Here is a 10,150-nt window from a genome sequence, read left to right on the forward strand (position 1 = left end):
CGAGGAAGTCTTCTAGGTAGAAAGGCACCACTTTCAACAGAGAATGGTAGACGCCCGCGGCCAAGGCCACGACGTCTCTCATGACGGAGGCGGTGATAGCAGGGCGGTTGCCACCAAGCCACACCACTGCCGCGAGGTTGGCGAGGCTGGCCACCTAGGCATCCATCGCCGGCGTGGAGACGACGACCACATCGCCTTCAGCCGAGCGCAGCGAGGGGTCACCCACGTGCGGCATACCCGACCCCGACAGCGAAGGGGCGACGAGGTGCAGGCCTGAAGCGGTAGGGTCTTGGGACAGAGGCGGATCAGGAGGGTTGACCATTGAAGGTGGAGTGGTCCTTGTACAGGGCTGTGGGGTTGGAGGGGAACTGGAGCACTGGCTCGCCCGGTGCCAGCTTCTTTGGCAAATCAGGCATTTATAAGGATCCCGACAACCGATCTTGTTGTGGCCCTTCTCCAGGCATCTGTGGCAAACTCTGTGGCGATGCTTAACAAAGGATCTGCCGGTAGATGGGGAAAATGAAGACAGAGATCGATGGCTTGAATATTGGTTGTTGGGGGAGAGAGCACGCCTCCAGTATGGTGCTTTAACGAGTTGTTGGGGGACGACGCCTTCTTGAGGCATGGCTTTGGGATGCCATGAATGCGCTGCAGAGGAGGTGGACAGAGCATGCCTTCACCCAGAGCAAAAGCGGACCTTGGGGGGCTTGACCTGACGCCGAGGCAGCAGTAATAGCGGGCGGATCTTCCGGGAGGGAGCCTGGATCGGCCCTAAAACAGTCATGAGGGACTGGCTAGCAAAACTTGGGGTGGGGAAGCCCGGGGGGAAGCGGGGCGAGGCGGATGAGTGGCTCGGCCGGGTAGGGAGCTGGGTAGCGGCAACGGTGGCGGTGTCGGTGTCGGTGGCTGTGGGCGCCGGAGCAGCGCACCGTAGGAGCGTGGGCATGGGGAGCGTCATTTCGCCCACCGAACTTTCTCCCGAACTTTCTCTCCGTTCATAGATATAAGATGTTTTAGATATTTTAATATGGACTACATACGAAATAAAATGAGTGAATAAACACACTAAAATGTGTCTAAATAGATCTGAAGCAGAAAAGTTAGAACATCTTATAGTAGTGAACGGAGAGTAGCTTTTCTTTGAAAGCATATGGGTTTGAGCTAGCTTATTAACTAGGTGTGCCATTGGTTTGTTAATTTGGATGGCAGTGCCATTGGTTTGTTAATTTGGATGGCAGCATGGCGATTTGCCAGACTGAAAATGAAGATGATGACTTCGCTCGCTGTCACTCACTCTGCACACCAATAGCAAAAAAAAAAAGTTCATAGAAAATCTTATTAGCTGCGACATAAAGTTATTGTCGTACATTAATTTCAAAAGTGGGTGTTATGCTTCATAACCCTGTGAGGACTTCTCTAGAATGAAAGACACATTTGAGTGCAAAAAGTTCTAGTATCGACGCTATTGGAGAAGATGTCCTGGACACAAGATTTTTTTTTATGGGTGAATCTAGACACAGGAATTTCATAAGAACAGTGTAAATCATCAACAAGGATGTACACAGAATTACTGCCTAAGATATTTTGCTCCATAATGCATTTACGTTAACTTTTTTTACGGGTTCAACCATGGTCATTAGCATAACAAATTTGTGATGTCATGTAATTTTGTTTTCAATTTTTAGGAGTGGGAGCCGCATGGAACACTGCAAATTAACGTTTCCCAAGGATCCACCGTCTGAACATTTGGACTTGGTGGGGTTGGTCCCATGGTAAGTCAATTAAAGAGCTATTGTTATTTTCTTCAAAGTAAAACACAATTAGTAATAAAAGTTACAATGAGCTAGTGATGAGCTTTTTTACAAAAATTGACTGAATTTTTCAGTAATTTTTTCGTTACCTTAGGCCGCTGAAGGTGCAAGAATAAGAGGGGTGGTTCGGATCGTCGGCGTCGATATCAACCCTGAAAAGTTCGCCAAAGGTGCAAGTTCAACCACGTTGTTCTTGTTCAATGTTATTTTCCATCTTGCAACTGTGAACGTCCCTTTCTAATAAACACCTTGTCTGCAATGCAATTTGGAGGCTATCTTTCATTTTCTGTCCATTTTGAGGAAAAAAAGTTGTACTTTATGCGTGTCCAGTGAGTCACGGACAAAGGCAAAGTAGCAAAGTGAATCTGTAAATGAAAATACTTCTACTAAGATTCAGCCATGAACGTTACTTTCTTCTCCGTGGGCAATATTAATCTCTGATGTGTTATGTGTACGTTGCAGGCAAAGAGATGGGCATCACTGATTTCATCAACTCGAAGGCGTGCAGCAAGCCCGTCCACGAGGTCATCAGGGAGCCTTCTAGTGCAGCGGCAACAACGTTGATGTGCTTCGAGAGGCCTTCGTTTCCACACACGACGTATGCATATCACACTTCCGTCGCAATCAACTTTTGTCATTAAATTGTCTGATGAAGAGCAACTGTCAAAATAATATTTTCTGAAGAGCAATTTTATTTATTAATATTTTTAGGAGAATTTTGATTTAGGTATCCAATTCAGGGACACAAGTAGGCTCCTTTTTTCTGAGAGCATGGTTAATAGTATAGCCAGCTGCTGGCTATAAGCCAGTGCCATGTCATCTACAACCCAGCTTATAGCTAACATGTATAATAGTAGATCAAAAAAGTGTACTACTTTTTTATTATGTGGCCCACCTTTCATTCTCACAAAGTGCCTAGGAGCACGTGCTAGCCCGCTTACCTTCTCTCTCCTCTTCTCTTTCTTCCAACTAAGCAGAAATATACTAGTTTATTCCTTATAGCCCGCTGACTAAGCTCTATTGTACTTGCTCTGAGGAGAAACACAAAATCAGTCTCAAAAATCGTATGAATCCGAGGATTGACTCTGGAATTGGGGATCCATCCGATGCCTAGGATGATGCCGCTCCATCCCATGGAGCTGGTCAACGGCCGTCGGATCACAGGGCTGCACCTTTGGCGACTTAAAGGGCAATCCCAGCTAAGCATCTCGCCGACCAGTGCATGCAAGGGGTTATCATAATTTTTAATAGTTTGCCGACACTAAAATACATGCCAATAAAATAGTAATCTCTCTGTAACTTAATATAAGACGTTTTTGCAGTTTACATTAAGTTATAGAAGTTGTAGTAAAATGTAAAACTTATGATGAATAAAGATAGTTTACTTTAAATAAATGGCAATGACCATTTTTGGCAGGAGGTAATTTTGATGGTTTCAAAACCCACGAGATGTCATTCTCGAAGATCAATGAGGCTTTTCAGCCGCTGGAGGAAGGCAAGTCCCTAAGGTGTGTGCTACATCAATGAAACTCTTAAGTCTCAATCGATCCATCTCCTGGTTTTGTGCTATTTGTTTATTGGCTTTTGTTTGGGTTGTATCACTTTGGGTAATCATGAAAAATCATCTTTCTATTATTTTGTGTTTAGATCATCTTTGTAAATGTGAGTACATGTTCTGCTATGTATATTTTTTGAACCCAAAAGTAAATTCTGCTATGTATATGGCTCAAGGTTTGTGATCGGGATAGGAAATGTCATAATCCACGCTTTTAGGAACGGAATGTCAAAATAGCGTGTAGCGGGCCGACCGGACAGGCCTCCAAGTGCAGCAATAATGCTAGAGTCACGAACAATCACGGGCGTTTCACGGGGCTTGCTTCTAACAAATCTCTCTGCCCCCCCCCCCCCCCCCCCTGATTTTCAGGGGGTGCGGGGCCTTCCCCTCCTAATTTGCAATTCTACTGGTCCACCTCATCTAGTCCGTGAACCCCGTATTAAATCCCCCCGTTGATGTAGCATTACTCCCAAGTGCAGTCCATCTCGTTCCCGTGAAAGCTGGCTCCCATCACAGTATTAGCTCCCAGAGGAAAATGCCTTTGAAAAGCCTGATTATCCCTAGCTTTTGATGAAAAAAACTAGCCGCATGTCTTTTCTAGACTGATCAAACAGAATTATATATACACAAAAATAAAATATATTAGTATGTTGCAAAAGTGGTTATCCTTGTTTAAAAATTGTTCATGTGTCTAAAGTAAAAGCTCATGCATCACAGTATTCATGTGTTCTAAAGAAAATGTTCATGCATGAAGGAAAAATTGTTCGTTTTACAAAGAAATATTCACGCACAACTAAATTTAATGTGATACAATTTCAAAAACTGTTCGCACATTTCCCTAAGAAACAAAACCACATAACAAAAAAGTAATACAAAAAATAAGACACAAGATTTTCTAGAAACTAGAAAAAACAGATGGAAAAGACAAAACCATGAAATAAAATGAGTAAAATATAAAACTAATGGAAAATACGCTGAAAACCGGCTGAAGAAAAAAAGAAACCAGAATGCACAAAAAAAAGAAACCATATGAAAACCAGTGAAAAGGCAAAGAAAAACAAGATTGAAAAATGAATAAAAAAACCTGGTTTGGCCCCTGTGCATCTTGGCGTGTGTATTCTAGCAACAATGTACCTCAACGGGCTAGAATAGGAACGAGGGCTCCGGGAGCTTGTATATCTCGCTTGAGGCGGGAGCTACATCTCGCTTAGCGCGAGTGCTCCTTCTATCTCGCCTGAAGCTTTGTCCCTGTACTGTAGTTACTGCGCTGGCCCATTTATGTCTGTTTGTTTATTGGTTTGCTGGGTTTTCTTTTGCTAGGTTTTGTTCGTATTTTTCTCTGTGTGGGTTTCTTCTCCATTTTTCATGGTTGGGGGTCCAGTTTCCTTTGCCTTCGGTTTTCTTATATATTGTTTTGATTTATTTATTTTTTCATTTTTTATCCTTTTTCTGTTCTTTACGGCTTTCTTTTGTTTCTTTCTTGTTTTTTCCTTTTTGCACAGTTTTGTCTCCAGTTTCCTTGTTTCCTTATCTCCTTAGGTTTTATTTTGTTTCTATCTTTGGTTTTTATTTTATTTTCTTCTCTATTTTCTTTATTTTTTGGGGGTTTTTGTTCCTTTCTTAGTGTTCAATAATTTTCTTCGGTTTTGATTTTCTTACCTTCTCCTCGTTTTCTCATGGGGTTTCACGGGTTTCTTTGGGTTAAACATTTTTCTTCGTTTCTGAGGAGTTTCTTTTGTTTCTTTCTTCCATTTCTTCGGTTTACTGCTTTTCTTCATTTTTTTCCTTTTTCCTTCAACACATGTCTATATTTTTCATACTTGCTTGTACATTTTACATATACATCAGAATAAAAAAATTATACATGGTTAATATTTTTTTAAAAATTTGTTTGATGACAAAAAAAATCCATACAAAGTATACATTTTAAGTATATACCACGAACAATTTTGATTATATGTTCAACATTTTAAAAATATATGATTAACAATTTGATTATAAACTATCAAAAAGTTTAGTTGCTTTATGTTCAAATGTTTTACTAAATGTTCTAAATTTTTGTATATATAAGGATAATTTTCGAATAGATCATTAAAAAATTTACAAATATTTTTGTTTCATGATTACTTTTTTGTACTATTGTACATTTCTGCATGGATTTGGAATAATTTTGTATAAATGGTTACATATTTTAAATATATGATTAACATTGTTTATTCAATGTTTTAAATATTTATGGTTTTATGCTTAGTTTTTTAATACATGGTCTACTTTTTTGTTATACACCACAAATAATTTGTACATGTTTAATATATTTATTAATAGATGTTGAAAAAATTCAAATGCTTGGTTAAAAATTTTAAATACATGATGAACTCTTTCATACACTTTGAATTCTTTTTTTGTACATTTTCATATACATGGCGAACATTTTTTATATACATATTTGACATTTTTGAAATGTTTTACATAGATTTTTATAATATATATTCAGAATATTTGAAAGTATAACCAGAAGTAAAAAAGAATCCAATAAATGAAAACAAAAACAAAAAAAATGTGCATGTGATCTAACGAGCTGGACCGGACTAGTCTCGCGCTCTCTCAGGCAAGACAGCCCAACATCTCGCATCAAGCGTACCCCTCGCTTGACAAACGCCGAAATCACTAATTAAGGAATACTCATTGTAGAGATCATTCCAACTTTCCCAGGTTACAAGTGGCGCGCTGCATGTGCGCCACTTGTTGCAACCTGGGAGTTTTCCCTTTTTTCGTAGATCCGTTTATTCAAAACATTTTTTCACTTAAACCGTGCGTCCAAATCTCGAAATGCTTTCATCGCTGGATTCCTCGCGTCGAGATCTTCAAAACTAGATCCCATGTTGATAGGTTTTGACGAACTTTTTTTTCACGAAAAAACTGAATGAAAAAAACTAACGAAAAAACCGAACCGGGAACACGGGTTTTTTTCCTTTCCAAAAGAGGCACGCCCGTGCCTCTGACGAAATCACAACCGTGCCTCTCGCGGAAGCAAAACCGTGCCTCTCGCGAAAGAAAAAAACAGAAAACGTGTTTTTTCCCTTTTCGAAAGGGGCAAGCCCATGCCTCTCGTGGAAGCACAACCGTGCCTCTCGCGGAAGCAAAACCATGCCTCTCATGAAAGAAAAAAAAATAGAAAACACGTTTTTCCCTTTCCGAAAGAGGCATGCCCGTGCCTCTCGCGGAAGCACAAACGTGCCTCTCGCGGAAGCAAAACCGTGCCTCTCGCGAAAGAAAAAAAAACATAAAATGCGTTTTTTCCCTTTCCGAAAGAGGTACGCCCGTGCCTCTCGCGATAGCAAAACCGTACCTCTCGCGGAAGCAAAACCGTGCCTCTCGCAAAAGAAAAAAAAACAGAAAACATGTTTTTTTTTCGTTTCCAAGAGGCACGGTCGTGCCTCTCGCAAAAGCACAAATGTGCCTCTCGCGAAAACAAAACCGCGACTTTCGTGAAAAAATGCATTTTTTTGCGCAAAAAAAATATTTTTTTCCAAAAAAAAATTGGTTGAAAAGCTAGGGAAGACCGGTGGAAAACCAAACGTAAAAAGAAACTCAAAAAAAAAACAGTTTAAAAAGCCAAAGACGCGTGCAATAAAATAAAAAAATATCCGGAGGAAGCGCCCAGAGCGCGACACGTGACGAATGGCTGAGAGCGCGCCAAATGGCGCTGATCGTTGCGAGGCTCCCAAAGGAGCGCTCGTTAATTAGTTGCTCCCGACAAATGCGGGATAGAAGGTAGCCTCACCTCTAGCAGTCCTATCATGGGCTGGCCCAATATTGTTCGGTTCGATATTTTCCTTTTATCATTTTTGTTTATATTTTGAATATTATAAATAAGTTATATATTTCCAAAATTATTTTACTTAGAAGTTCATCACACATTTAGAGAATGTTAGTTCAGTGTAAACAATTTGATCATGTAGTTTTCTAGAAAAATTCATACTAAAAAAATTGCCACATTTAAAAAATATTCGTGTGTTTCAAAATTGTTTGTGACATTTATAAGAATATAAATATGCAATGTACCATCTCGAAGCAGGCGAGACATTGCATTCGTGTATTCTACTAGGCTGTAGAATAGTAAAATTGCGTTCACTAGTGGTGGGTTGGCTGGCAGTTTGCCCAATTGTGATCCGCCACATCTTCTTTTCAAATAGCTCATATTTACCGCCTATATAGTCGGTAAAATGCGTAGCTGGTGGGCCTACTAGCGATCACGCGGGGCTCTTCACTCCCGAGAATACTAGCCACACCCCTTCCAATTTTAGGCATAGAAATCAATTGATGTCACTCCAAAGGGGAAAGTATTTAAAACATCTCTAGCTCCTTGCTTCGGCAAATTTGCTTACCAGTTTGTTTTATGGAAAAAAACTGTGAATAATAATGTTCATGAAATTTGAAAAACTATTCATGAATGAAAAAAACTATGCACTTCCAAAATGATCCTAAATTTTAGGAATTGTTTCTAAAAAATGTGCTTTTTAGTAAAAACAAATATAGATTAAGAACAATAAACAAAATAAAATACTAATAAACCCAGATATGAAATAAAAAAAAGCCGGAAGCAAAGCAAACAAACCGATAGAAAAAAAACCCTGAAAACAATCAATAGAACGTGTGTGCCAAATGTCTCCGTAGTTGGGCTGGCACATGACCGCCCTATGTGTAGAGAATATCTTCACTACAAACGAAGAATAGGGAATGTTGTGATGGACGGAAAAAGTTTGTTTCATGGGAAAACAAATTTTGTTATCATTTTTATTTAAAAAAATGTTCATGTGGGAAAATGGGGAGTGTTGTTTGTAAAGAGACAAATTTAAGTTCATTTGTTTTATTTAATAGATTTTAGAAGATAAATATATTAAAGTAATCTAATGAAGGAAATATGCCCTAGAGGCAATAATAAAGTTATTATTTATTTCCTTATTTCATGATAAATGTTTATTTATTCATGCTAGAATTGTATTAACCGGAAACTTAGTACATGTGTAATACATAGACAAAACATATACTCCCTAGTATGCCTCTACTTGACTAGCTCGTTAATCAAAGATGGTTATGTTTCCTAATCATAGACATGTGTTGTCATTTGATGAATGAGATCACATCATTAGAAGAATGATGTGATGGACATATGACCCATTCATTAGCTTAGCATTATGATCGTGTCAGTTTCATTGCTACTGCTTTCTTCATGACTTATACAAGTTCCTCAGACTATGAGATTATGCAACTCCCGAATACCGGAGGAACACTTTGTGTGCTACCAAACGTCACAACGTAAATGGGTGATTATAAAGGTGCTCTATAGGTATGTTCGAAGGTGTTTGTTGTATTGGCGTAGATCGAAATTAAGATTTGTCACTCTGTGTTTCGGAGAGGTATCTCTGGGCCCTCTTGGTAATACTCATCACTATAAGCCTTGCAAGCATTGTGACCAATGAGTTAGTTGCGGGATGAAGTATTGCGGAACGAGTAAAGAGACTAGCCAGTAATGAGATTGAACTAGGTATTGAGATACCGATGATCGAATCTCAGGTAAGTAACATACCGATGACAAAGGGAACAACGTATGTTGTTATGCGGTTTGACCGATAAAGATCTTCATAGATTATGTAGGAACCAATATAATAATCCAGGTTCCGCTATTGGTTATTGACTCGAGACGTGTCTCGGTCATGTCTACATAGTTCTAGAACCCATAGGGTCCGCACGCTTAACGTTCAATGACGATTGGTATTATGAGTTTGTGTGATATGATGTACCGAAGATTGTTCGGAGTCCCGGATGTGATCACGGACATGACGAGGAGTCTCGAAATGTTCGAGACATAAAGATTGATATATTGGACGACTATACTCGGACACCGGAAGTGTTCCGAATAAGTTTCAGATAAAATCGGTGTATCGGGGGTTACCGGAACCCCCCTGGGAAGCTATTGGGCCTCATGGGCCTTAGTGGAGAAGAGAGAGGGTGGCTAGGAGGTGGCGCGCGGCCCCCCTTGCCCTAGTCCAAATTGGACAAGCGGAGGGGGCGGCGCCCCCCTCTCCTTCCTTCTCTCCACCTCCTCCTCCCCTGTTCTCCTTGTTGGAATAGGAAGGGGGGGGGAACCTACTTGGAGTAGGATTGCCCCCCCCCCCTTGGCGTGCCTCCTCCCCTGGCCGGCCTCCTCCTTGCTCCCTCCTTTATATACGGGGCAGGGGGGCACCCTAGAACACTCAAGTTGATTGTTTAGCCGTGTGCGGTGGCCCACTCCATAGATTTTCACCTCGGTCATATCGTCGTAGTGCTTAGGCGAAGCCTTGCGCCGGTAACTTCATCGTCACCATCACCACGCCGTCGTGCTGATTAAACTCTCAATCGACCTCAGCTGGATCTAGAGTTCGTGGGACGTCACCGAGCTGAACGTGTGCAGATCGCGGAGGTGCCATACCTTCGGTGCTAGGATGGGTCGGATCATGAAGACGTACGACTACATCAACCGCGTTGTCATAACGCTTCCGCTTTTGGTCTACGAGGGTACGTAGACGACACTCTCCCCTCTCGTTGCTATAATTTTTGATTGTTCCATGCTATTATATTATCCATCTAGGATGTTTTATATGCATTTATATTTGGTTTTATATGATTTTTGGGACTAACCTATTAACCTAGAGCCCAGTGTCAGTTTCTGTTTTTCTTTGTTTTTTGAGTTTTACAGAAAAGGAATGCCAAATGGAGTCTAATTAACGTGCAAATTTTTGAT

General features: G+C 40.6%; 1 pseudogene; it reads left to right on the plus strand.

Annotated features, from left to right (window-relative positions):
* The window catches only part of LOC123077007 (alcohol dehydrogenase-like 3), a 36,647-nt pseudogene extending 33,309 nt beyond the window's left edge, over positions 1-3,338 (plus strand).
* The last annotated feature ends 6,812 nt before the right edge of the window (positions 3,339-10,150 follow it).

This window comes from Triticum aestivum, chromosome 1B, assembly GCF_018294505.1.
Source record: "Triticum aestivum cultivar Chinese Spring chromosome 1B, IWGSC CS RefSeq v2.1, whole genome shotgun sequence".
NCBI lineage: Eukaryota > Viridiplantae > Streptophyta > Magnoliopsida > Poales > Poaceae > Triticum > Triticum aestivum.